Source organism: Chlorocebus sabaeus, chromosome 2, assembly GCF_047675955.1.
Source record: "Chlorocebus sabaeus isolate Y175 chromosome 2, mChlSab1.0.hap1, whole genome shotgun sequence".
In the NCBI taxonomy this organism is placed as follows: Eukaryota; Metazoa; Chordata; class Mammalia; order Primates; family Cercopithecidae; genus Chlorocebus; species Chlorocebus sabaeus.
Genome location: NC_132905.1, coordinates 21,968,252 through 21,994,870, shown reverse-complemented (window position 1 = coordinate 21,994,870; position 26,619 = coordinate 21,968,252). Strand labels below are relative to the sequence as shown.

Genomic DNA, 26,619 nt, shown 5'->3' with positions numbered 1-26,619 from the left:
TCAGTGCTGCTAGCTACTTTCTCCAGGCCTGGATCCCGTGCCTCATCACCTTCATAAAATCTCTGCCTGATGTAAGATCTATATTCTCTCTTGATAAAAACCTTTTCATCCAATGAGTTGCTTTAACTGCCTTCTGTCAGTTTGGCCACCCTGAAAGCTGATGCTTGCTCATACTGGGTTGGAATTCTTCTGTTCCCCTTGGACCACTAAAACCAATGTCTTGCTTACCACCTTCCTGCCAGGCATACATTCCTGGTCTTTCAGGGCCAGTTTACCTTTCCCAGAACCATCTAGGCTTGGTCTTCCCAACCTCCTTCCAAAGACATGAATGAACAGTCTATGCCCCGGACCATCTTGTTTGTGGCATGCAAGAGATGAGAACTGTCAGCTGCAGCAGTTGATGTGTCTCCCCCAGATGTTTTCAGACCCTGCAAAACACCTATGCAGATACTCACTCGGCCTATGCCATACTCACTCCCTGGGAGGCTTAGCATATATTCCTGATTTTCTGCAACTTGTCTTTTCAAAATCCACGTTCCCTTCAGCTTGTTTGCCTGTCATGTTGGAATAATCCATCAGACATGGATTCCGTGTGTGAATGCACACTCTAGTTTTCTGCAGCAACATCAGCAAGCCTGTTCCTGGCAAGGAAAGATAATGGAAGGGAACACCTGGCCTTCCTGCTTTCTAGGTGACCAACTTGTCCCAGTTTGACTGACAATTTTCTAGTTTTAGCTTTTAAAGTTCAGCTGTTGGGAAACCTCTCAGTCACGGGCACACGGGAATGGTTGGTTACCCTAATGCTTTCAATTATACCTGTGGTTGGAGTAGGGGATAAATTTTTCACTTTGCAGCCTTCTGCCTGCCCCCACCTACTGGCTCCTCCAAGAGAGGAGAGACTACTAATCTGACTGGTCTGAGCTTGAGACATTGATTGGGTCATACCTAATTAGCAGGTGGGGTCATTGTAGGTAGAGCGTGGTCTCCAAAACTTCCTGATTCAGGGTGGTAGGTAAACATCCCCAAAGCAGAGACTGTCCTTTGGGGGCCAGCCAAATAACCCCTGGATTGCCTACAGAAAGATTTCTAAGATTTAGATATATGCACAAGAAAGAAGGGCCCAGGCAAGTTGTTAGCAAAACCTTCTTGACTGCACAGAAGAGAAATACTGCTTCCTTTTTCTCCCGCGATTTTAGGTAATAGCTAGTATGTGTTCACTGGCGTTGCTTAAATGCACCACTTGGCAAACATGGGGGCTGTTTCCTTTCTCCGTCACCCCCTTGGGTTCATGAGTTCGACTTACTGAGAACCCACTCTGTGCCAAGGACTGTGGTAGGCAGTGGCAATGCAGACAGAAATACTGATTCCACCCTCAAGGCTTGACAGTTTAGCAAGGAAATAGGCAAGAAAAACCAACTGAAGAAAAAGGACAGAGCCTGAGAGATGAAGGCACATTTAGTTAAGAGCAAGGAGGTTGATTAGGAGTAAAAGCTGTGGGTAGAAATGTCAGGGGGGAAACACTGTAAGAGACGATGCAAGGCAGATCCAGAAAGACTGTGAATGTGTAAGACCCTTGAAGCCAGTGTGAACCTGTTGAAAGGTTTTAGGAGGAATCTCCTTCTTTAAAGACTCACACAGTTTCTTGTAGGTGTCCCAGCTGTCATGAATAGCTGTCATCAAAGGCATCCTTCCAGCGAATATCACTCCTGTGATGGTGTGATTGGAAATGGAGAGGAAGGGAGCACTTGTGTTTGATTCATCTAGAGATGGTACAAAGCTATGGCAAGAGCCACAGAGGTATGGATTGTGAATACCTAAAGCTTGGAGTCATGCCATACTCCACGATTTCTAGGAAAGGATGAGCTGAGTCAATGCTAGGAGGCCTGTATTTCCCACCATGTGTGATGGGGACAGATGTCTTCGGAGACCCATAGTCTCCCAGAGGAACTTGGGGCATGGGCTGCATGGGAGACCAGCTGCCTGGGAAAGACAGGCTTCCTAGGAATGGGAACTTGGCTTTTTATGTGTGTGAGAAACGTCAGATGTTTCCAAAACCAACCAAATAGCTGTCAATATGGATATTTTCCCTAAACACATTGCTAGACAGACTGTAAACTTGGTGTCAGCAAAACCAACACTGGAATGGAAAATAAATGCATTGAAATTTAACAACTTGTATTGCTGTAACATTTGCAATAATGTCAATGCCAGTGCTAACGATGCTTTGAAGACTCAGAACCAAGGGATTTTCAAGGTTTATTAATCCAACGGGTTGGACTCCCCTTTCCAAAGTATCTTACCTCACCTATTCCCTTATTAACCTCTGATAATGCAGAAGTGATGTCTTTTATCACACTCCATTTCACCAGACGCACTATACTTAATTTTCCATCATTAGGTTTAATGAAAACCCAATTTCACAACTCACTTCTCTCAGGAACCTACAAGTAATGCTACGTTTTTATCAGGCCCAATTAAAAGACGTTATGATGTTCCTATTCGAGAGGGAGCTTTAAAACTAATGTGCGATTCTGCTGCTAATCCAGCAAGGGCACTGGAATTCACATGCTGCTCATAAAATGTAACTCACACCAGCTGGCCCAGGGACAGAGCATTTTTCATTTTTTCTCCTCACCAGCCCCTTAATTTTCATGCCATTTCAACTTCTGATTTATGGGTCTGGTATGTTTATTTATCGTGTAATAATATTTTGGATTTCTTTCACACTTTTTATATAGCTGTTGCCTAACCCTGTGAATTTTTCTGCAGTTACTCTTGTCACTGCCTGCGAGGAGCTTGTGGGATGGGCAGAAGGATTTTGGTGATGTGTACGAGATTTTGGGTTACTGTCTCTCTCATTTCCTCTTTGCTGTCTCTCTGCTCTCTCCTTCTCTGCCTTGGGATCCTAGATTCATCACCGCCACTGCCCACCCCTGGCCCCTGTCCCACTGCTACCAGCCATATAGATCTCCCTCTACCTTTAGTCACATATTTCCAGTCACTTGCTAGGAATTGCCACTCCAACTGGTTAAGAAATATTTAATGAGTACCTATACTGTACAATGCACCATGTTAGACACTGTGTTCATACAGGAAGGAGGTATATTCAGGTTTAAATAAGCAGGCCACAGCCCTTGAAGGAGGAGAGAAGAAAATATAAGGTGTGCGTGAATAAGTCTAAGATAGGGAGAGATAAGCATCTAGGAGATGGAAGAAGGATGTGCCATGGGGTTTGGCAATCTGGAAACATTCTCCAAGCTTTAGGCATTCATGATCCACCTCTGTGTCTCTTGCCATAGCTGTGTACCATCTATGTGAGAGCTGTCCAACAGAACTTTCCACAACAATGCAAGTGTTCTACCTCTATTCTCCACAGTTTGGTGGCCACTAACCACATGTGGCTACTGAGCATCTGAAATGTGGCTAATGAGACAGAGGAACTGAATTTTAAATTTTGTTTCATTTTAATTAATTTAAATGGAAATATCTACAGGTGGCTTATGTCTACTGTATTGGGCAGTGCAGATATACAGAAAGAGATAGGGAAAGGAAGAGAGTTCTACAGTCACACAGTAGGGCAAAGAGGTCTAGAACAGCACTGACCAGTGAAAATATATTGCAAGCCATGTATGTAATTTAAGATGGTCTTGTGGCAACATTAAATAAGGTGAAAAAGAACACATGAAAGTAATTTCAACAATACAGTTTACCTAACTCCATATATCTGAAATATTTCAACATATAATTAGAAAAATTATTAATGCTATATTTTTACATTCTTTATTCACGCAAAAGCTTTGAAATCCAATGTGTATTTTACACTTACAGTATATTTCAATTCAGACTGGCCATATTTCCAGGATTCAACAGACACTGGTAAATCGTGGGCTACTGTATGGGACAATGCAGGTGCACACAGACTTATCCAGAGCCAGATCAAGTTCTAAAGAGAGGTAATTTAGAGCTGGAGTAAATGCTAAATAAAAAGACACCGATCCAGTGTAAAACAGCTTTCACCCAGCACTATCCAAAAAAAAAAAATTACACATTGACATCAATGTTCTGTATTTGCACTGTTCAATATGGTAGCCACTGGCCCTCTGTGGCTATCGAGCACTTGAAATGTGCCTACTGGTGCTGAGGAAATGAATGCTTGCTTTGATTTTGATTTATTTCAATTTAAATAGCCACAGGTGGGCAGTGGCTACTGTATTGAACAATGCAGATCTACACAATTGCATCCTTAAAACTTTTCTTCAAATAAACTCTCAACTATGTTTTTTTACTTTGCCTCATTATGAATGATAGTGCAACATAAAATCATGAATATGATGTGCTAATTTTGTTTTAGTACTCACTAAAATGTTTACATAACTATTTAAGAAGAAGTCTGGGCCGGGTGCGGTGGCTCATGCCTGTAATCCCAGCACTTTGGGAAGCCTAGCTGGGTGGATTGCCTAGGTCAGGAGTTTGAGACCAGTCTGGCCAACATGGTGAAACCCCATCTCTACTAAAAGTACAAAAAAATTAGCCAGGTGTGGTGGTGTGCATCTGAAATCCCAGCTACTTGGGAGGCTGAGGCAGGGGAGTTGCTTGAACCAGGGAGGCGGAAATTGCAGTGAGCCAAGATGGTGCCATTGCACTCCAGCCTGGGGCGACAGAGCAAGACTTTGTCTTTAAAAAAAAAAGAAAAGAAAAGAAAAAAAGGGCCTGTTCATGTTGAATGAGAGGAACTCAGTCTGCACCCTGAGAAATGTCGAGTCTGGGTCCCAGAATCAGATAGAATGGGGTTTGGATCATTCTTTGGCCAAGTGACAAAACTTTCTGCATCTCATTTTCTTTATCTATAATACAGAGAAAACACATGTTGTAAGGATTCAAAGAGAGAGTGCAAGCTGAGTGCTCAGTACAGTGCCTGGTATCCAGGAAGCAGTAAAAACCAGTATTTGTTCTGATGATTTTGTACCTAATGTCGTTTTGGACATATGAGAATCCACACACTAGAGATGACATCTAGGGAGTCTTTTAGGGCTTCTTTTGCCTTTCCTTGTCTCCTTTCTACTTTCCTTTATGACACACTCCAAAGCCATCTATTTTACTCCATTCCTGCTGCTATTGCCCTCATTCAGGTCTTCATGACAGGACTATTCCATCAGTTTCCTAATGGCCCTTCCTGCTTTCACAGTTCCCTTTACACAGCTTTGATCAAGTCATTTTTCTTAGCAAAAGTCTTCATGGAGTCAAGACAAAATTTCTTAACTACCTAATCAAATTCCTGTAGTTTCTTACCAGTATCAATGCATTTCTTCTATCAGTATTCATCCTAGCTCCATGTGCCCTTTAGGGAAGGAGAGTATGAAGAGTGATGTGTAAGTAGCTAGAGACTGCTCATTGGGAGGGGAGAGTCTGGGAGAGGAGAGAAGTTTTGAGGTGAGGAGGAGGCTGGGTCACCTGCACGGAGTGGGGATGCGACTGGAACCGACACTGTGGGGGCTGTGGCAACAGCAGGTGTCAGAGTCAAAGCATAGACTCTGAAGATAAAACTTTGGATTCAAATATCCACAGCTTTCTAGTTATAGGACTTCAAATCAGTTACAGCTGACCCTTGAATAACATAGAGGTTAGAGGAACCAACCCACTGTGGAGTTGAAAATCCACGTATAACTTATCATGCCCCCAAAACTTAACTACTAATAGCCTACTGTTGAGCAGAAGCCTTACTGATAACATAAACAGTAGATTAACACACATGTTGTATATGTGTTATATACTGTGTTCCTACAGTAAAGTAAGCTAGAGAAAAGAAAATGTTATGAAGAAAATCATAAGGAAGAGAAAATATATTTACTGTTTATTAAGTGGAAGTGGATCATCATACAGTTCTTCATCCTCATTGTCTACACATTGAGTAGACTGAGGAGGAGGAGAAGGAAGAAGAGAGGTTGGTCTTGCTGTCTCAGGAGTGACAGACGCAGAAGAAAATCCATATATTAAGTAAACCTGTGCAGTTCAAACCCATGTTGTTCAAGGGTAAACATACTTTGAGCCTAAGGTCTTTATTTGTAATTGCTGATAGTGATGACAATGATCATGATTCATCATCATCACCTTCTTTGAGAAGGCTGTTGCAAGGGTTAAATGTGATTCTACTGGAAGAAATCTCAAGGTGGCACCTGGCTAGCAGTCAGGGCCTCCCCTCTTCTCCCTCACAAAATACTAACAAAGCCTCAAGATAATAAACTTATAACAGCTCTGAAATCTAAGTCTATCCACTAACCTATTGCCAGAATTTGGGAAGAAAACTTCTTTATTATTGCAGCAGCACACATCCCATGTGCAGGAAGATATATACTTCATTTTGTAAAAAATTCTCTAAAATCCCTGGAATTGTACAACATCATCTTTCAATTGATTCAACCACAGGTAGTTTCCCCTCCAACATTGGAAGTGATTACATTTCCTTGTTGAAGCATAAGATGAAGCAGTTGGCTTGTGCTTAGGAGTCATGTTGTAAGAATAATCTGTTCTGTGTTTTTGAATTCCAGACTTGCACTAGGGTAGGTGTATGAGATTTGTGACCCCTAAGGAACAGTAGATTCACTCCTCTTACTCAATGTAACAACAGATGGATTTACCTTTTCATGTCTTTCTTATGTCTGGCCAAACACACAGTAGGGTCGAACTTGTAAAACAAATAGTAATAGAATGCCACTCCACTGTGCCATTTTCTGTGGAGCCGAAACAAACATGATACAATTGACTTTGATAGACTTTGTTACTTGGGATAAAGCCAACACAATGGCCTGAAGAATAGAAAAGAAATGCTTCCCATTTTCTCATCTGAATTCCTGAGCTCAGAGAATCAAAGAGTGTATCAGCCAAATAGCAGGGTTGGGGCATTTCCAAGCTCTTTCTCCTCCTAAACCTCCATCACTGGGGTCTTTGACATGGTAAAGAAAAAAGATGGTATCTTTGTTTCTGAGATGCAGATTTGGTGTCAGGAGGCAATTGCGATGGGAATAGTCATGGGAAAATGCTTCTAGGATTCATTTACTGTTTCTGATAAAGAGATCAATCCTCCTGTTTGTGGGGAGACTATGAATTCCTTCTTTCACAGCACTCACACCAGATGGAAGGATGGTGTTAGACGCTCTATGTAGGGATGGGGGCTATAAACATCCATTGCTCCTCTTGCTTAAACCACTGCCAGAATTTGGGAGGAATATTGATGAATTATAGCAGCATCACACACGCCATGATGGCATGGAATAAAAGGATTCCAACAATAAGTAGGTGGACAGTGAGGCAACAATGAGGATCTGCCTCCTCTGTTTACTGGCAAACACCAGGTCTGGAGAGACTTCTCTTCCTTTAAAGTTAAATAAACAGAAACAGGATAATGTGAGATCTTAGAAAAAAATTCACCACGTTAACAGTAAGGAAAATGACAGCCTGGATGCTGCGAAAAATACAATTAAAAATAAAAAGCCGTCAGTATTGACTGTTTACCCAAGAGCCATCCCTTGTGTTGTTACTTTCTGGCTAAGTTCACCACATGACTTTGTGGGGGCGGAGGCAGGGAATGACCCTACTTCCAGAACAAGGGACAAATCCTGATGTCCCTACACCATCAAGGTGTTCCGATCCCTTTTGTAAGTTAAATAAAAATCTTTTATATGATATGGGAGGGGAAGTTCTATTAGAAGGCTTCTAGGAAAGGTTCTCTTATTTCTAAGAAGGACAATCCAGTGGCCTGTCTCTGCCACTGGACAGTACCATGTCTGGGTGTGACACCTGGAACTGCTAAAACAATCTTGCATCCATGAGGGGAGCTGGGCTGAGGTTGCCCTCATGCCAAGATGAGATGATGAAGAGGAGAGCTTGAAAGAATGTGGGTCCTCAATGACATTCATGGGCATCTCATTCAACCAACTCTAACACTTGACTTTCTGTCCTAGAAGATAATACATTAACTTACTGCTTACGCCACTTTTATTCTTTTTTTTTTTTTCTATTACTGGTATCTTAATCTAAACAACAGAAAGCAGAAATGCATTTTAGGTTCCTTGACGTTTATTGAAAATGAAATGCAAGAAAACATAGAAGAATAAAAGAAGTTGAAGGTGAAATAATAAGGCAACAGATTTTTCCAAAAACAGATCAAGTTAAGAAGTAGCTAGAAAAAATATTTACTGGGTGAGGTGAGCAACAATTGTAAAGAAACCAAAATGCAATAGCGGAATTAAAATGGGCATTGGAATCTGTAATGAGAATAAGCAACAAGCAGAAACTTGTAGAGAATTGATTTGAAAAACTTGGAGATTAAAAGGCTAGGAAGCCAGAATACAATGTGTGTTTCCTTTGTATCTATTATCTGCTCATGTGTGTTCATGCGTGAAGGCAACAAACAGACATTTTTAGAGAAAAGAAAACAAATGTATAAAAGACACAATTGGTGTTACAGAAGAAGGGAACAGAATAAATGGAACAGAAGCATATTATGTGTCCTTTCTTATCAGAATACAGTATTAAAACAACTCCTTGGCAAAATGAAAACTTAAATCTTCACATGTAAAGAGTTCTCCACCTACAACTTAAAAATAGAGCCTATATTCTGATACAATTGTTGAAATATTATTGATGTAGAAATACTCAGACAAACATCTAGGCTGCAAAATGGCTGTGTATATAAAATTAGGGACTACGTTAGTCATATTTTTTTTTTGCCCAAATTCCAGAAAACAATGAAACAAAATTTTTCAAGGAAAAATGGTGTGACTAAAAAATTATACAGTAAATAGTTTTTCATGTTTGAAGCCACAGAAGGGCATTCCCTGACACATAAAGATTCAGTGGTTACGCTGGCTCGGATTCTTTTCCAGAGGGTTGGGTAGCTGAGAAAGCTAGTCAAGGATGTGAGTCCAGAAATAGAGAAAAAAACATCCACAAGAATGGAAGAAGTCTTGTTATAAAAAAACTGATTTGGCAGACATAGATATGAGTGTACAAATCACAATAAATGTCAATCAAAACAGAATGAACTATAAGAAGTAATTCTTAAATCAGATTTAAAAATCTAATATAAAAATTCTTGGCTAAAATTTCCAATTGTATTAACAAAAACCAGGAAGTAGGTGACTGATACATCACTAGGAAAAAAAGTATATTCTTCACCTTTCATAATGGATAGTGTGTACAATTTCAACCCTGACACTCTTAACTGAAAAATGCAATTTTAAGTGAATATGTGTGTACTGTAGAGGGGTGTGTGTGTGTGTGTGTTTAAGGCATCAACTACTAGCATAACAAGAAGAATTAACAGGATTCAAATGGAGATAAAAAACAAAACAAAGAAAACCCGAACTTCTACTATAGGTGCATTTGGCATCCTGGCATCCAAATTTTGTTACTTGTTTGATAGAAGCACCTGCCAACATAGAAATCAACATTAAAAAAAACTGTGTAATACCACTGAAAACTACGCTCTCCTGACAAGCAAATGAGAAATCATCCTGTAGAGGTATTTTCATAATCCAAGGCACATTAATTCCCACAGAACCAACTCGCCTCCACTAAAGATGAACTCACAGTAAAAAATAAATTATAAAGAATGACAAGAGCCTTGTAAGGAAGCTTATCCCCATAGGAGAGAGTCAGGAGTCATGATACACAGAAAAATACACCTCGCAAGAATTGAAAATAATAAAATAATCCAAGAGACTATTAAGTAAATACATTTAGATTGATTAAAGATAAAAAAGAAGGAATATGAACCATTGCAATAATGCACACATGATAGGAAAAGGACAGGTGGGTTTGAAAAATACACATTCAGCTTCTTGAGATAAAAAACATAGTCACTGAAAATAGAAAGAAAGTAAATATGTATATAAGGACAGACATTCATGGAACATAATACAAGTTAAAGATACAGCAGAGGAGCTGGAAAAAACAGCAAAAGCTGGCTCTTTACTCTGAAAACACCAACAAATTAGACAAACCTCTGCCAAAAATTGATTAAGGAAAAAAGACACAAATAAGCCACTTTACAGTTGTTAGATATTGATAGAACATTTTTAGCCTAGGCTTAGACCGGAGGATGATTAATGACCAGAGAAGTCCTGAGACACATCTCAAGACTCTGATGGACATGGTCAGGGTCAGCTGGTAAACACCAGCCCATCACCAGGGTGCTAGCTTTTTGAAAAAGAAGTCATATTTTGAGATTATAGATTCACATGCAAATGTAAGAAATAACATAAATGGTTCTTAAATACACTTCACCCAGTTTTCCCCAATGTTAGCACTTGTGTAACTACAGTACAATATTATAATCAGAAAACTGACATATATTTTACTGATCTTATTCAGATTTCATTAGTTTTACATGCACTCATGTGTATGTTTATGCAATTTTATCACACGTGTAGATCTGTGTGACCACCATCACAGTCAAGATGCAGAAATGGTTACATCACAAGCATCTCTCATGCAATGGAACATTAGCTTTGAGTCTCTTTCTTGTTTCTACATGATCCCTGGTTACTAGATTCTGGGAGACTGCAGCAATAATGAAAAGAATATTCTCTCACTGAAATGCCAAACTCTGCTAGGGATCGACAAACTGGGATCCCATCTTTCCTGATGCTCCTTTAATTCAGGCTTCCACAAGACCACGACATGTGGCTGGTCATACATGCTGTGCACTGTTCAATTTTAGAGGGTGCCATTCCTTTCACGGCCCTGCTCTTGTGATCTACAAGAACCATCAATCTTGACTTGTTCCAGTGACTAGCGGTTGTTATTTTCATTTTGAGTAAATCAAGTGGAAAGTTTCACCCATCTGGTCTAGACGGGAAGCAATAAGCAAAGCATTAGTCTATGGACTTAGTTCCCTAAGAGTCAGAGGCAGAGTTAGGAAAGGAGACCTCTGTTCAGAGTTTCTTCTATGTGTCTGGAGTGAATTGGGCCACCATGAAGGGTTTTGTGTATGTCATGTGTGTGGGGAGTGTGCGTATCCTGGCAAGCATGTGAATTTTCCCTTACCTCTTCTCCAGCCGGATATAAATGGCTTTTTATCTGTTTTAGAAAATAAACATCTAGGTATAATTTTGTTCAAAAAAGGGTTTCACTATTTTTTTTAAAAAACTTTCAAAATAATTTTTTTCTTTTTGTCAAAATTCTATCAAAATCAGTGAGGAAACAGGCAGCAAAAATGCTGATACCAGTGTTCCACAGCATAGGTTGTATAAACAATACATTTGAAAAGAAATGAAAACTCGTTGAGTTTGCTAGAGCAACAGATGTTTAGTAGTGATAGGGATTCTCTGTGGCTGGGCTTAACCACTTAGTGATCAAACTAGGAAGTGAGGGAATAAAGCTGAGGGGCATGCATGGGATCCTGGAAATATGTTGTTGTACCACAAATAAGAAGGGATATAATTAAGGGCTTTTTAAGTGTTTTAACTCTTGCACACTGGAAACATAAGCCCTTTTTGGTAACATGTAAGTTGATTGTTTAATTCTTGCATATTCACCATCCATTTATACTTTCAGAGACACTTACACGTTTGAAAATAATGGCCTTGAAAAATGCTGAACTTTGACCAGTAGAAAAACAACCCATAAACAGAGAATGAAACATACGCCTAAAGAATTTTGTAAAGTGATGATAAAGTAGAGTACAATATTGGTTGGCAAAGAATGTATTCCCAGAGAGTGTATTCTTTTTCAGAAGGGAATGAATAAAATAAGACGAAACTGCAAGGTGGCTTAGTGTTTGAAAGATTAATATTATTGGAAAGTTACTTCATGCTATCAGTAAGAAGTTCTGCATGTGACTATGGCTTGTTAACATAAATAGCATATGCAAAAGAACTTGGAAGAACATGTCTCAGTCAGTAAGTTACTCAAAGCATAAATAATAAAGAAAGGTAAATCACACGGTTTTAATATTCTTGCAAGCACGAAGAGAGTGATAAGGGTATGGCATTTGAGAGCAGTTTATATAGAAGGAAAGACGGATTCAATGAGGAAGGATCTGAGTTATAGATAAAGGGATTGATTGAGGCAGCAAGCACGAGAAATGGAAAGTGACCCTGCATGTCAGTTCTGTGTTTCACAGAGCCACTACCAGCGTAAATAAAACGCGGTATTGGTAGATCCATGTGGACTCACCTGCCTCTATTCTCAAACCATCAGTTAAAGGAAAACTTGGGCAGATGAACTTAACCTCAAAGTGGGGCCCTGTGTTGGCTGGGACTGCTAGCAACTTGGACAGTCTTCTTCCTTGAAAATTCTGGAGTGTTTGAAGAATCTGACATATTGAGGAAAATGGCGAGTCCAATAGGAAAGACAGAGAGGCTCACACCATACTCTCTGAAGATAGGGAAGTGGTCTAACGTGTACAGACTTTGGACACGAATAGCCCTGAGTGAGAACCCTGACACTGCCACTTATTGCTGGTGTGACTTTGGGCAAGTTACTCAATCTCTCTGAACCAGTCTCTGCAAAGCCTTTATGGCTGGTATCTCTGAAAACTGGAGATAGAAAGAGAAAATCAAACACTGATTTATAATTGTTAGAAGCTCAACACATCATAGGTTATAATTGTTAGAAGCTCAACACATCAGAGGTTAACACAACAGAAGAAGAGATAGTCATTGCTCTCCATGGCCAGGATCCTCAGATCTGCTGCCCCTCTCTTTCCCGATTCATGGTGGCTGAAACAGCATCCTTACAACTCTTTGAATCCCCTCTTCCTTCTCCCTGTTCTTTTCTCCAAAATAAGGTATGAGAACTTTTTCAAAGGCCAAAGCTGAGTATGTCACCTCCTTGCTCAAACTTTTTATTGGATGCCCGCTGTCCTTTGGATATGTTCCAGATTTAAAATACTTAATATGGCTTCAAGGCTATGATTGGTCTAGCTCTCACCCATCTCATTTGCCTCATCTTATGTCTCTGTGTCTTTTGCCCACTAGGCTGCAGCCACACTGTCTCCTCACTGAATTCTCGCCCACCCGAGAACCTGTACAGGATGTGCTATTCTCCTGGAGTGTTTATAACTTTTCCCCCAAACTTCCAAGGCCACGTGGACTCCTATCCACCCCTCAGCACTCAGCTCAAGTCACTTCCTCTTCTAGAAGAAACAAACCAATCTGTGGTAGGAATGAATGGTGGTTACGAACTGGGTTGAGTAGGGGCAGGGATTGGCTGAGAATGGGCATGAGGGATCTTCCTGGCAAGTCTGTATATTACAAGGGGGCAGGATTGCACAGTGTATGCAACTGTTGAACTCATAAAATGGAAAACCGAAGATTTGTATGTTTCTTTGGAAGTAAATTTTATCTCAAAGGAAAAAAAAAAAAACAGCAGACTCTTGAGTCTGCATTAATGATGTGCACAGTTAAATACGGGGAGGAAAGGGAAGTGTAGTGATGTCTAAAATTTCCTTTGATATGCATAAAAAATTAAGATGGATTGAAGGATGGATATATGGGAAGATAGGTAATAAAATAAATATAGTAAAATGTTAATAGTAGAATCTAGGGGATGACTGGTCACTAAAAATATTTTAACTTTTCTGAATGAAGATATCATGGAAGACATCCCTGTCTGCCTCCATCCCCATCTGAGGGTCCCATGTTATATCCTAACAGTATCATTTTCATGAATTACAATATATATATTCCTGAACATACATCACCTTCATGAATTACTATAGTTATTGAATAATAGTGAGATTAATATCTTATCCTTCATCAGACTGTAAGCTCCATGAAGATAGGTATTATATCTGTGTTGTTTACCAGTGTATCTCCAGAATCTGGTGCCTACTCTGGAAACATTCATTTGTTAGGTACACCTCGCTCTCTGAAATCCACCCTCCACCTTATTGATAAATACCGTGTTTATTTATCTTCAAGGTTCATCTGTCATGCCTTCTAATTCCTTTGGTGAGGATATCATGATCTCTATTTCCTGCCTCAGTTCCATTTGCCTTCGTGAGTGTGGGGAGCTTGATAAGCCACATTTACTCAAAATGCATATCTTCTCCAGATGGGCTTCTGGTGATTTTAACTACACCCAGATCCAAAGCTCTTCTCTCAGTGTGAAAATGTTCAGCTTCACTGTGGTTCCAGGTTGGACTGGACATGATTTGGAGTTTCTCATTGGCTCCAGGGTTGTGTGTGCACTAAAAACAACTGACCCAGAATTTTGTATTATGTATATATCACCAAACTCCATAACCTGCACACTCATGGGAAGATGTGTGATAGAAGGAAAAGACTTTAAGTAATGCCTCACACTGAAAATAGAGGCTGCTTTTATTTTCTATCTCTCATTCATCAAAATTGTAGTAAGACTAAGGAATGCAAAATAGTTGCAGAGTAATACTTAGCTAAACTAGAAAAACTCAATTTTGACAGGTTTTTACAATCTTCAGCCTGACAGGTGACTTCGTCTTTTGTTGATGTGCAAGAAAGAGAAAATGAAATAACTAAACTTGCCTGAAAAAGGAAATTTAAATGTGCAATGGATGTTTGAAAGAGTTTGCCATTGTCATGGGTGGATAAAAGCTTCCTTTCTCCATTTCAAACTATGTCCTCGATACTTAGGCTGAGTTTGTGGACATAATGAACTACAAAGACAACAGGACATTAAAACAATGGAAATAACTCCATTTGAAAGTTACAAGACCTGAGTTTTCATCCTGGTGTTACCACTAAGTTATCTTGCACAATCACCTTCACCTTTGTGGATCTTAATTTTAAAACTAGGCAGCTGAATTAGACCAATGCTTCTCAAGGTATAATGTACATATCTAGAGATCTTCTATAGGCAGATTCTAATTCAGTGGGCTGAAGTGTGGCCTGAGAGCCTGCATTTGTAACAAGCTCTCAGGTGATGCTGATGATGCTGGTCCATGGACCACACCTGGAGTAGTGAGGAATGAGGTGGTCCCTAAGGAAGCTTCCAGTTAAAAGATACAATATGTTTTTTAAGGTTCTAGAAGTTCTCATAAAAAAGCAAACATTCTTTCTGCTCTTACTGAACGAATGTAGTAGTACAGCTTAGTATTGTTCAAAACCAACCAAAAATGCAACTAATTAAAGCTGATGGCCTTAACTCTGGAAAGAACTGATACCTAACACTCTCATAAGAATAAATAAAGCAGTGTGTCCCCATCAAGGTTCAGCCTGGTTGATCCTCAGCTGCTGCATTATAGAGGTTGATCACTGAAATGCCAAACTACTTTGTTTATATAGTAGATTCCAAATCCTAGTACTGTACAAGAGTCATTCAAAGAACGTATTAAATATAGATTCCTTAGCTCCATACTCTAGGCATAAGGATTTAGTGGCTTTAGTTTGGGGCCAGTCATGTTTTGGGAATCATTGTTATAACCATTTTATGGGGGGCAGGATAGCACCTAGGGAAGAAAAATGGTAAGTTTGACCCAATTCCTTATTGAGAACATGGTAAAGATCTTTCTGTCTGTCTTGCTCCCTCCCTCCCCACCCCTTCTCTCCTCTCTTTTTTCTTTCTTTCCTTTCCCCCTCCACTCCCCTTCCTTTCCATTCCTCTCTTTCCCTCCCTCCCTCCCTCCTTTCTTTCTTCTTTCTTTTCCTTCCTTCCTTCCTTCTTTTCTTTCTCTCTCCCTTCCTCCCTCCCTGCCTGCCTCCCTCCCTGCCTCCCTCCCTCCCTCCCTTCCTTCCTTCCTTCCTTCCTTCCTTCCTTCCTTCCTTCCTTCCTTCCTTCCTTCCTTCCTTCCTTCCCTTCTTTCTTTCTCCTTCCTTCATTCCTTCCTTCCCCTTCCCTTCCTTTTCTTTCTTTTCTTTCTTTCATGGAGTCTAGCTCTGTCGCCCAGGCTGGAGTGCAGTGGCATGATCTTGGCTCAATGCAACCTCCACCACCTGGGTTCAAGTGACTCTCCTGCCTCAGCCTCCAGAGTAGCTGAGATAACAGGTGCCTGCCACCACACCCAGCTAATTTTTGTATTTTTAGTAGAGACAGTTTCACTGTGTTGGTCAGGCTGTTCTCAAACTCCTGACCTCGTGATCCGCCTGCCTCAGCTTCCCAAAGTGCTGGGATTACAAGCGTGAGCCACCGTGCCCAGCCAGAAGATCTGTTTTTCAAGCCTACTTGCCAGCCTCTGAAGAATCCTATTGACTTCTCATAGTAATAAAGGTGTGCAAGTCACAAGGGAGTCAATGTTATAGGGAAACAGTTTCTGAATAATTGCCCTTATGGGATGTCAAAGCTTTGAGGATCCCTGACAGCTGCAATGAGAGGTCTGGACTGTAATTCCTATCCTTCTTGTCTATTGAAATGCATCAGAAGAACCAGGGTTAAATCCTGGCTCTACTACTTATTAGTCAAAGGCTTTGGGCAAATTAATATAACATCTCACATGTTAAGCCATATATTAGTTATCCACTGCTACCTGACAAACTACCCCCAACCACAGCAACTTAAAATAACAAACATATACGATCTCAGTTTCTGCAGATAGAAATCTGGTTGCAGCCTAGATGTGAATCTCTGGCTCAAGGTCTTTTGTGAGGTTGCACTCAGGCTGACAGCTGTGGCAATGATCTCATCTGAAGACTCAGCTGGGAGAGAATTCAAGTTAACTGATTTCATATTTACTGACATGATACTGGCAGATTCATTTTTTCATGGGATACTGCAGTATGGGACTCAGTTCCTTGCTGGCTGTTGGCTGGGCATCTCCCTCAATTTCTTGCCAAGTGGGCCTCTTCATAGGGCAACTTACAACACGGTAGCTAGCTTCCCAAGGAACAGGAAGTGGGAGTGAGAGACAGAACCCAAGATAAAAGCCACAGTCTTCTTAAAGACAAATCTTGAAAGGGACATCTCATCACTTTATCATATTCTATTCATTGGAAGCCAGTCACTAGATTTAGGCTGCAATGAGGAAGGGCATTATATAAGAATGTGGCATAAGAGGCAGGGATCATTGGGGCCATCTTAAAGGGTGCCAACCACGAATGCTAATATCACTCTGCAATGTTTTTGTGAGAACCCAAAGAGGTAATGTTGATGAAAGAGCATTTAAATATACACATATAAGAGTATATTATAATAATTCATTTCAAGGGGTACAATCAAAATCTTCCAGCTGACTTTGCTTAGCTTTGCCAAGTACTCTGAGCCATTAACTTAATAAAAGTTTTTTAATTCATGAAAGCTTCTAAAGTACCCTCTTTACACTTTTCCAAAGAGTTTTCCAAGTTCTGATTTTTCAAGGAAAGTAAATGGTTTAATTTTCCTTACCACATGAATTGCCATTGACAACAATCTTTAATCATTAAAGAGTTAACAATGCACTTTCAATTGCTTTACCCAGATAAAAAATTCATTCCCTAAGAAAATGAATTAGTCACATAATTGACAGCCAATTCCAGTAATAGAACACTAATTAAGTGATAATTCTAAGTAAAAAGTATAATGTGATGAATTTGCTAAACAATGGCCTAATAAATTTTCATGCTAAATAAATGGCTTGGAATGGTGACTAAACACTCACCACATTTAGGGTCAGTTGAAAAAGCAGTGATGCTTTCAGAAAACAATGACAGAAGTGACTGTGCAAGCTAACCTCCTTAACAGTATTACACTGGGCTCTTTGCCAAGCAGGGCCAAGTGACTAAGTCTGAATGGGGTAGGTGTACCGGAATCTGGGGGGCTGGAGCAATCACCATGGTGATAGTATGGGTGACTAGCCTAAATGAAGGCTTGGAATAGCCCAGTACAGCCAGTTGTAATAATAGCAGAACTCAGCAATGGGCAAGTAGATGGAAAATTCAATGCCAGATCATCCTGAGCTAAAGAAGATCAGGGTCAGCACCAAGGACAGATCCTGAATGCAGTGGCTCCAGGGGAGATTCCTGCAGATAGACATGTTTTGTCATAAACAAGGAAGTCAAAGATTACAGTTTTCTCCTTACCCCAGAAGGCTAGGCTAGTGGTGAGACTCAGCTCTCATAGGCACAAGGGTCTTCACTATTTTTGGAAGCACCATGGTTTCAACCCATTTAATTTACAACATTGCCTTCTGAAAGGATCTGAATTCAGAGGAGAAGTCCATATTTCTCATGGGTTCCACTGGTTTTGACTGACCTTTACAGCTGGAATGGGGTTCTAGCTTTCACATATCAGGCACATGCTTGCCTTGGGAGCCTCTAATAGAGACACTCTTTCCTGACATGGCTCACATCTCTTACCTTTTTAGTCTTTAGTCAGATATCATCTTCTATAAAACTGCAGTCCTCCTCCACTTATGACACCTGATCCCATTCAGCATGTTCTATTGTTTCAGAGCACCCTCACTTGTTATTATATCATATCATATAATGTACTTATCTTTTGATGTCCATTGCTTACTTCCTGTCTTTCTTTCCACTTCCTACCATCAATGGAACGTAAGCTGTAGAAAGACAGGGAATTTTTAATTTCTGTATTCTTCACTGATGTAGATTAAGAGCCTATAGTATGTTGGGCACATAGTAGGTGCTCAACAAACCTTGTTGAATAAATGAGTGGCAGCACGTTCTGAAGCTTGTTACACTCTAACCTCTGAAGAGAGTAGTGAAATCTTAGAAATCAGTGGAGTAAACAAGAGCCTATATCCTCTGATTTTAAGACACCACTGTCCCAGTATTCCATCCTCTTAGTGGCTTCAGAGATGTCTGCATATTTCTCATTATTTGGGACGGGGTATATTATAGTAGTAGGATCATATGCAAGAGAAAGATTAAGTTTAAATCCCAGCTCTACTACTAATAGCTATGTGACTTTGAGCAAGTTATTTAATCTCCCTGAACCTCAATCTCCACATGTGTGAAAGAAGCCTAGTACCAACAATAACCATCACCTCATAGGTTGTAAGGATTAAATGATGTAACATATGCACAGCATCTAGCATAGTCCTCGGTACATAGTTAGGGCTCAATAAAAATTAGTTTCTTCTACTTTCCCATTTAAATACAATATGATACATCTCTTGATACATAAGAGTAAATTGACTTTTCAGATTATGCCAGATATTGGGAAGGCTCAAAAGGACATGAAATTGTAGAAGGGTAAGCTGTGACTGGGGAAGTGTAAAAGGCTAGAAGCTTAGAGCCCTCTGGAGGACAGAGGGGAGATCACAAGGGTAGGGGCAGCAGGGGCCACAAAGTGGGTCTGAAGAGTGTTCCCTCTGTTTTCCAGGGCTACACTGAGTGGTAGAGTCCAAGGAAGCCAGTATTTGGTGATGGGGCATTTAGAACTGATGACTAGGACAAAGACACCAGGATCAGGACTTTCTAAGAAGTGGAGGTGCAAAGGACACCATACATCTTTTCAAGACTAGTGCATGGTCCCCTCCCTTATCCTCCTCCCTCAACCTTCCTCTATGGGATTAAAATCTAAGAGTAACCCTAGTCATCGCTATGTCTGCAGGTCCTCATAGTCCTAGCAATGCATAAGATCAGCTGACTGAATACTGAATAGTGAAAGTGAACCACTGTGATCTCTCCTGACTTAAAATTAGCATAATAATTCATTCAACAACAACCAATCATATTCATATGCCAAGTACCATACTAGTCTCCAGGTATATAGTAGTAGTCCGGACAGAAGTGGTCTGTGCAATCATGGTTTAAAAGTCTGGTGAAGATGACAGACATTAACCAACACATTATTAAATGAATAAACATTTGCATACAAGATATTTCTGACACATGCTAGGAGGGACTAGAATGTAATAAACTTAAAAAAAAAAAAAACAAGTGGCCACTGTTCAGATAGAAAATTTAGTGAATCCATCAAAAGAAGGCATTTAATCATAGACCTGAAGGATAAAAAGTGGCTAAACAGTGAAATATAGAGTGGAAGACTGTTCTGGAAAGAGCAAACATAATTGTGAAAGCTCTATTTTGGGAAAGGCTTAGTGTTTTCAAAGAACAGGAAGGAGGTCAATATGACTGGACTACACTGAGCAAGACAGGGAGTAGCCAGAGATGAGACTAAAGATGTTGACAGAAGTCATACCATTCTAAGCCTTGTAGGCCACGAGGTTCATTTTTACTTCATCTGGAGGGCAATGGGAAACCGATAACGAATTTTTGGTTGAGTAATGGCATTGTGAGTTTACATTTTAAAACTGAAGAACAGGCTAGGCAAATGGCTATTTCATAAATAAAGCATAACAAAGATACTGAGTTATTGGTATGCATCTGCTGATGGATCAATTTGAAAGGAGAATTATGGGATAGAATGAGAAGAGTTACAGAGAAGGTGCCAGGGACCAGATATGCAAGTGTGTGTATTTGCTAGAACACAGCTGGCTGAAGATTCACTGGGTGACCATTTGGGTCCCCACTGCAGCAGAGACAGAAGTGACTGTTAGTTTGGAATGACTTTTACTTTCTGAGCCTCTGTCATGTCTGTACATCAGTGGGAATTTTATCTAACCTAGATCAAAGACCCTGAAGATAAAAGAAGGTTTCACCTTGGAAAAACTCAACTGGTCCAATGAGATATTAACTGAATAAGGACACTCATTTCAAAGTCAGACATGTCCCAAAATGTCCAGGTATCAAACCCTCAAAATATTGACTAATCAGTACAATATGGAGCAAGCAGGAAGATCTAGTCAATACTCTCAGCTTAAAAATGGTTTCAAGAATGGAATGCCATAGAACACCTTCTCTCTGCCATTGCTTCATTACAAAGAGTTGGCTATACCTGTTGGGTTGTAGTGATTGTTAATCCTACAAGCAGGGTGTGTGTGTGTGTGTGTGTGTGTGTGTGTGTGTGAGAGAGAGAGATCAAATTTCCATGTGCATCAGTATTTTGTGCTGTCAATTTCCTTGAAGTCTGATATGTGCAGAAACAATACTTACTTAAAGCTTTATCCACTCCCACTCTCCAAAACATTTACCTCACTATCACTAAGATGATCTTTCTAAAACTGGACTCCTTTTAGTCCAGTTTTCTTTCTGCTTCTTATGTTAGCTCCTTGCAGAAACGTAATACATTTGCAACTCCCTAGTATTCGAGACCCCAGTTCCTGATTACTTCTTCAGGTTCACCTTTTACCACTTAATTCTATGGTTCTAATATTTCAAGTACTAAAGAGAAGCCAAACCTTGTATAATTATAAGTGCAGTGTAAGGAAGGTCTTCCTGGGAACCTAATGGCAAGGAAGACCAGCACCATGGATAGAGACACTGACACCATCCCCTGCCCTTCACACTGTCTTTCAGGATGTAGGAAGAAGTTAACATTACTGATGTCTTTTGGACTCTGGATGTCAGGGAATACATTTATACTCACAAGGAATTGTACAAGAGAGCAAAAACTATAGATTTGTAAAATTTGCAGAGACTACCAAACTACGTGCTTGTAATGGCAGAATTATCACTCTAATCCAAGTGGAAAAAGGAGATTTTGAAAATATTCCTATTATTGACTATATTAGCCAAGGAGACTTTCCCACCTCTATGCCCCTGTGTATGTATTCTCTTATTTTAGAATAATGTGGTAGCTTGTCTCCGGGATGACCACAATTGATTCCTTCTCTTCCTATATGCATATGCCATTTTTCCTATAGAAGGGTTGAGTCTGCCCCTCTACTTAAATTTAGGCTAATGTGTGACTGCTTTTAATAATGATATACAGCAGAAGTGAAGCTGGCTAGTTCTGAGCCTAGATTTAGGAGGACTAGCATTCCTTCTGGTTTTCTCAAAACACTTGCTCTGGGGGAAGACAGCTATCATGCAAGACATACAGTTACTATGAGTCTGTCATGCTACAGGGAAGTCTAAGGTAGATATATAGGGAGGGAGGAATTCCAGCCAACCCTAGAAGTTGCAGTGATTATAGCATGGGGGTTAGATATGCAAATGAGGGAGCCATTTGGGCCTTCCACCCCTGACAGATGCCACCTAAGGAAGAACTGAGGTCCCAGACATGTCCTACAAGAGCTGTCACAGTCATCTCCAGCCATTCAAGTCATCCCAGCTGAGGCTCCACATTTTCAAGCAGATAAAAGCTATCCCTGTTGTAACCTATCCAAATTCCTAGTCCAAAAAATTATAAGCCAAATACAATAGCTGTTGTTTTACACTGTTAAGTTGTGGTATGGTGTGTTACACCAAAACAAAGGGCAATAACTTATTTCTTCTTTTCTGCATTGACTAATTCTGACCACACATTATTTAAGATTCAACTTCTCTATGATGTTTTCTTTGATCATCTTGAAGTAGCTTAAGGATTCTATTTCTATTTCTATTTCCTTCCTTCCTTCCTTCCTTCCTTCCTTCCTTCCTTCCTTCCTTCCTTCCTTCCTTCCTTCCTTCCTTCCTCCCTCCCTCCCTCCCTTCCCTTCCTTCCTCCCTCCCTTTCTTCCTCCCTTATTTCCCTCCTTCCTTTTCCTCATCCCTCCTCCTTCCCTCTCCCTCCTCTTCCTCCTTCTCCTCCTCCTCCTCCTCCTCCTCCTCCTTCTTCTTCCTTCTCTCTCTCTCTCGACAGAATTTCACTCTGTTGCCTAGGCTGGAGTGCAATGGCATGATCTTGGCTCACTGCAACCTACACCTCCTGGGTTGAAGTGATTCTCCTGCTCAACCTCCTGAGTAGGTGGGATTACAGGCATGCACCACCATGCCCAGCTATTTTTTTTTTTTTTGTATTTTTAGTAGAGATGGGGTTTTGCCATGTTAGCTAGGGTGGTCTCGAACTTCTGACCTCAAGTGATCCACCCACCTCAGCCTCCCAAAGTATTGGGATTACAGGCATAAGTCACTGCACTCAGCTCATTCCTGCTGGTATTAAACTCATCTTGGCTTCTTCTCACCTAGAGAAGAAGTTGATATCCTACCAACTCACCATGGCTTCTTCTCACCTAGAAAATCAGCATGGTCCAGATATCTTCCTTTTTACCTCACGGTTTTTACTTTGGAGTTTCAGTAACTGGAGAAACATCTTTGCTGCCAGGACAAGTGGTGTAGAAAAGCCAGGTCTCCATGACTACATAGATTAAACCCATGTAACAGGTGCCCATCATCTCCCAGAACCTCCTCAGAATACTGTTGTCCCCATGGCTACCTGTAAGGTCATCCATCCTATCGAGAACCACAATCTATTGTTACATATGCTTCTTTTCTTTACTGTTTTTCTTGGTTTTTTCATAGGGAGGGCCATATAGTAGGCCATCTGAATCTCTGCCTATATTTGTATGTGGTCTGACAATCACCAGCTGAACTCTCTTCCTATTCCTATGATTGAAGGACTAATTGTATCAGATTCCCAGACCCAAATGGTTGACTTCTTGAGGATATTTTGAGTAGCAGCTTCTAGTTTTGTAGGAACCATAAAAAGGGCTTTATAAAATTCCCTTCAGTGTTGGCTACTGTGGGTGGTGGCAGGAGTGGGAGAGAGGCTAAGATCTAGATAGAATCTGACTGGCAAGGCATTATCCTTTCATTTCTTTATCCACCTTTATTCAATTCCGAATGCTGAAAACAGGACAATAGTTTGTGATGTCAGTTGTATCAAGCTTTCTAAATATTCCTTTTAGTTTTCTCTGAGCATATAGGATTTATATACCCATCTTGTCTATTTATCCAACTATTCATCTACCCATCTGTCAAGAAGAGTTTCAGGTATTCATTCTGTGCCACACACTGTGCCAAATGTTGAGGATACAGTAATAAGCAGAAAATAAATGGTCCTTCCCTCTCAAGCTTGCCATCTAACAGAGGGGTCAGACACCCTGCTGAGGATAGAGTAGTAAACAAAAACATGGTCCTCCTTTCTTCAGTTTTCCATGTAGTAGGGGGGTCAAGTCGTAAACACATTTGCAAACTACAGTCATTGCTGAGAGAAAAGGTGGAACACAATTCTGTGATAGCACCTAACAAAAGAAATCCAATCTGGTAAAGGGAGAAGGGGTTCAGGAAAGGAAGAAATGTAAGAATGGAGGTCTAAAGGAATCAATTAGGAGAAGAGCTATGGGTATGGCTATGAGTGTAGCCAGGGATCTAGATGAGGAGTTGGAAAACATTTCTGACAAAGACCAGAGAGTAAATATTTTAGGCTTTGTGGGCTAGGTGGTCTCTGTGGCAACTACTCAACTCTACCATTGTAGTACAAAAGCAGCCATAGGAAATGCATGAACAAATAAGCATGGCTGTGTTCTAATAAAGCTTTATTCTAATAAAGACACAGTGCACTGGATTTGGCCTATAGGCCTCCCATCCCACACTCCTACCACATTCCTTCTACCACAGGACCTTTGACCACGCCATTGCTCTGTCTAGCAGTAGCATGGTCAAAGGTCCTGTGGTGGAAGGAGTGTGACAAAGTTTAAGTACTGTGAGAAGATTATGGTGTCACTGGAGCTCACAGGGAAAGGGGAAATGAGATGAGGGAGCCTGGGGAAGGTCAGAAGGACAAGTCCTGTATGTGAAATCAGGATGGGGACTTTGATCTTTAGCTTATAAACAATCAGAAGCAATAGAATTGTTTTAACCCAGGGATGAGTGGGGCAACATGTTTAGATTTGCCTTGAAAAGGCCTCCCTGGCTGCTATGAAAAAAACAGACTAGAGAATGACAAGGATGGATATGAGGATTATTTGGGAGTTGTGGATCTTATTCAGGTAAGAGATGATGATGACTTGGACAAGGATGGAGGTAGTGGAAATGGGGGAAAATAGATGGATTCTAGATATATCGAAGATGTAGACTCATCAAAACTTGGTGTTGAACTCGATGTGGGAGGTGAGAGAGAGGAATGTGTCAAGATTAATCTATGTTACATCTCTGCTGAATGTATCCTTGCTATTAAGGGGAATTGAAATTTTATTTCATTTTCAGCCTCCATATAATTAGGATATCAACTCATATGATTGGTAAGTTGAAAAGTAAATCATCTGAACAGTGATGACTCACAGGTTAATGGTCCACGACAGCTCCCCCACCCTCACTGGACACCATTCTCTTGGCAGCTTCTGCACACAGCTCTACTGGACATACCAAGTCATATAACTATTATCTGTGTTCCTTATTTCATGGGCTTTTTGAGAGTAGAAATGTCATTTCTTATGCCACTAATAGTTATTATTTTGATTAGTGGAAACTTGTGCTCACTTAACATCTGTCTATTCTACAGGCGAGTGTAAATTTGAGATGTGTTTGATGTCTGGTGGGGTGGGCAGTTCTTTCCACATCTCACTACAGATGTGGAAAGAACATCTCACTAAAAGTCACCCAGTGCTGAGTAACTAAACATCATGGAACCCTTTTTCAAAATTGTGTAGGAAGCAACCCAGAGAATTATGGAAATGGTGATGCACTGAGCATAGGGGCTTTGCCCATCCTTGACCCTTTGCCATTTCCTTCTACTACCTCACATGCAGCTTTTCAATCTTTGTGATAGTCGATCCTATGGCTCTTCCATTGACTTTCCTAGATCCACTCCCAACCGTTAATACATAAACCAAACCTCAGGTTCTTGCCGTAAATTTCTACTTTGAATATAGAGATCCTATCACAATCCAGGCTGAGTAGATATTGATGGAGTCCTCTAATCCATCAATTCCTTCACACATTCTGAGTTCCATCGTAGGATCCAGGTGGATTTCCAGAATGCTCTGCACTTGGACTACATTTACACAGCCCCATTTATAGTCCACTGTTTTGATGTTATACCCTGAGCTTTAACTGACGGCTTTTCTATAGGTCCTCCTATATGTAAGTCTTGGCTCAAAGTTCTGGTTCTTCCACTAACTTGCCATGTGAACCAAGGCAATGAGTTTCACCACTGTGGGCCGCAGTTTCCCTATTCATGGCAAAGTCTCCAATCACACTGTATACAAAATGTAGTGAACATTTATATTGCCAGGCCAGGCCCCTCTGCTGAGATCCAGACACCCGGAGCCCACTGCCAACCTGGCATCTCTTCCATGACTCAATAGCACCTCGAACCTAATTGCCCTAGATGTAAATGCCCCCTCTTCTGCTTCAAATCTGGCCCTTTCCTGTGCTACCTCATTTAGCATCATCACCACCTACCTAGAGTGCGTATAAGCAGAAAGGAAGAGCTTCAGGGCTAAGGCCGGGGACACTTCAATGATTAGAGGTTGGGAGCAAGAGGATGAACCAGTAAAGAAGAATGAGAAGAAATGGTTAGGGAGGAAGGCAAAAAACAAGGAGAGTAAAAGTCAAGCAAAGAAAATATTTCCAGAAGGAGGGGCTGCTGATAGGTCCGTCATGTGAACCTAGGTTCGAGCTCAGGCTTGGTTTCATGGTAGCTATATGACCTTGAGCAAGTTACTTAAGTTCTCTGAGCCTCAGTTTCCATAACATGCCTCATAGCATTGTTGAGCATATTAAATGAGGCATAGAAAGTGCTTTGTCCAGTAATTAGTCACAAAATGTTAGCTAGTAAAATTATTATCTGTGTTTTCAACTCATCAAGGCTGTAGCTTTGAGCAGAGGGGGGGAAATTGGTCTCCAAGCTCAGTTTATTCTGCTACCTAGCAACTATATATTTGCATCTTCAACATCACTTCTTTATCCCTGATTACTTTAATAAGCGCTTTTT

General features: G+C 40.6%; 1 protein-coding gene across 15 annotated transcripts in view; it reads right to left on the bottom strand.

The window, feature by feature from the left end:
* The window catches only part of PTPRT (protein tyrosine phosphatase receptor type T), a 1,114,373-nt gene that overhangs the window by 90,349 nt on the left and 997,405 nt on the right, over positions 1-26,619 (bottom strand). The gene's annotated exons all lie outside the window — the stretch shown is intronic.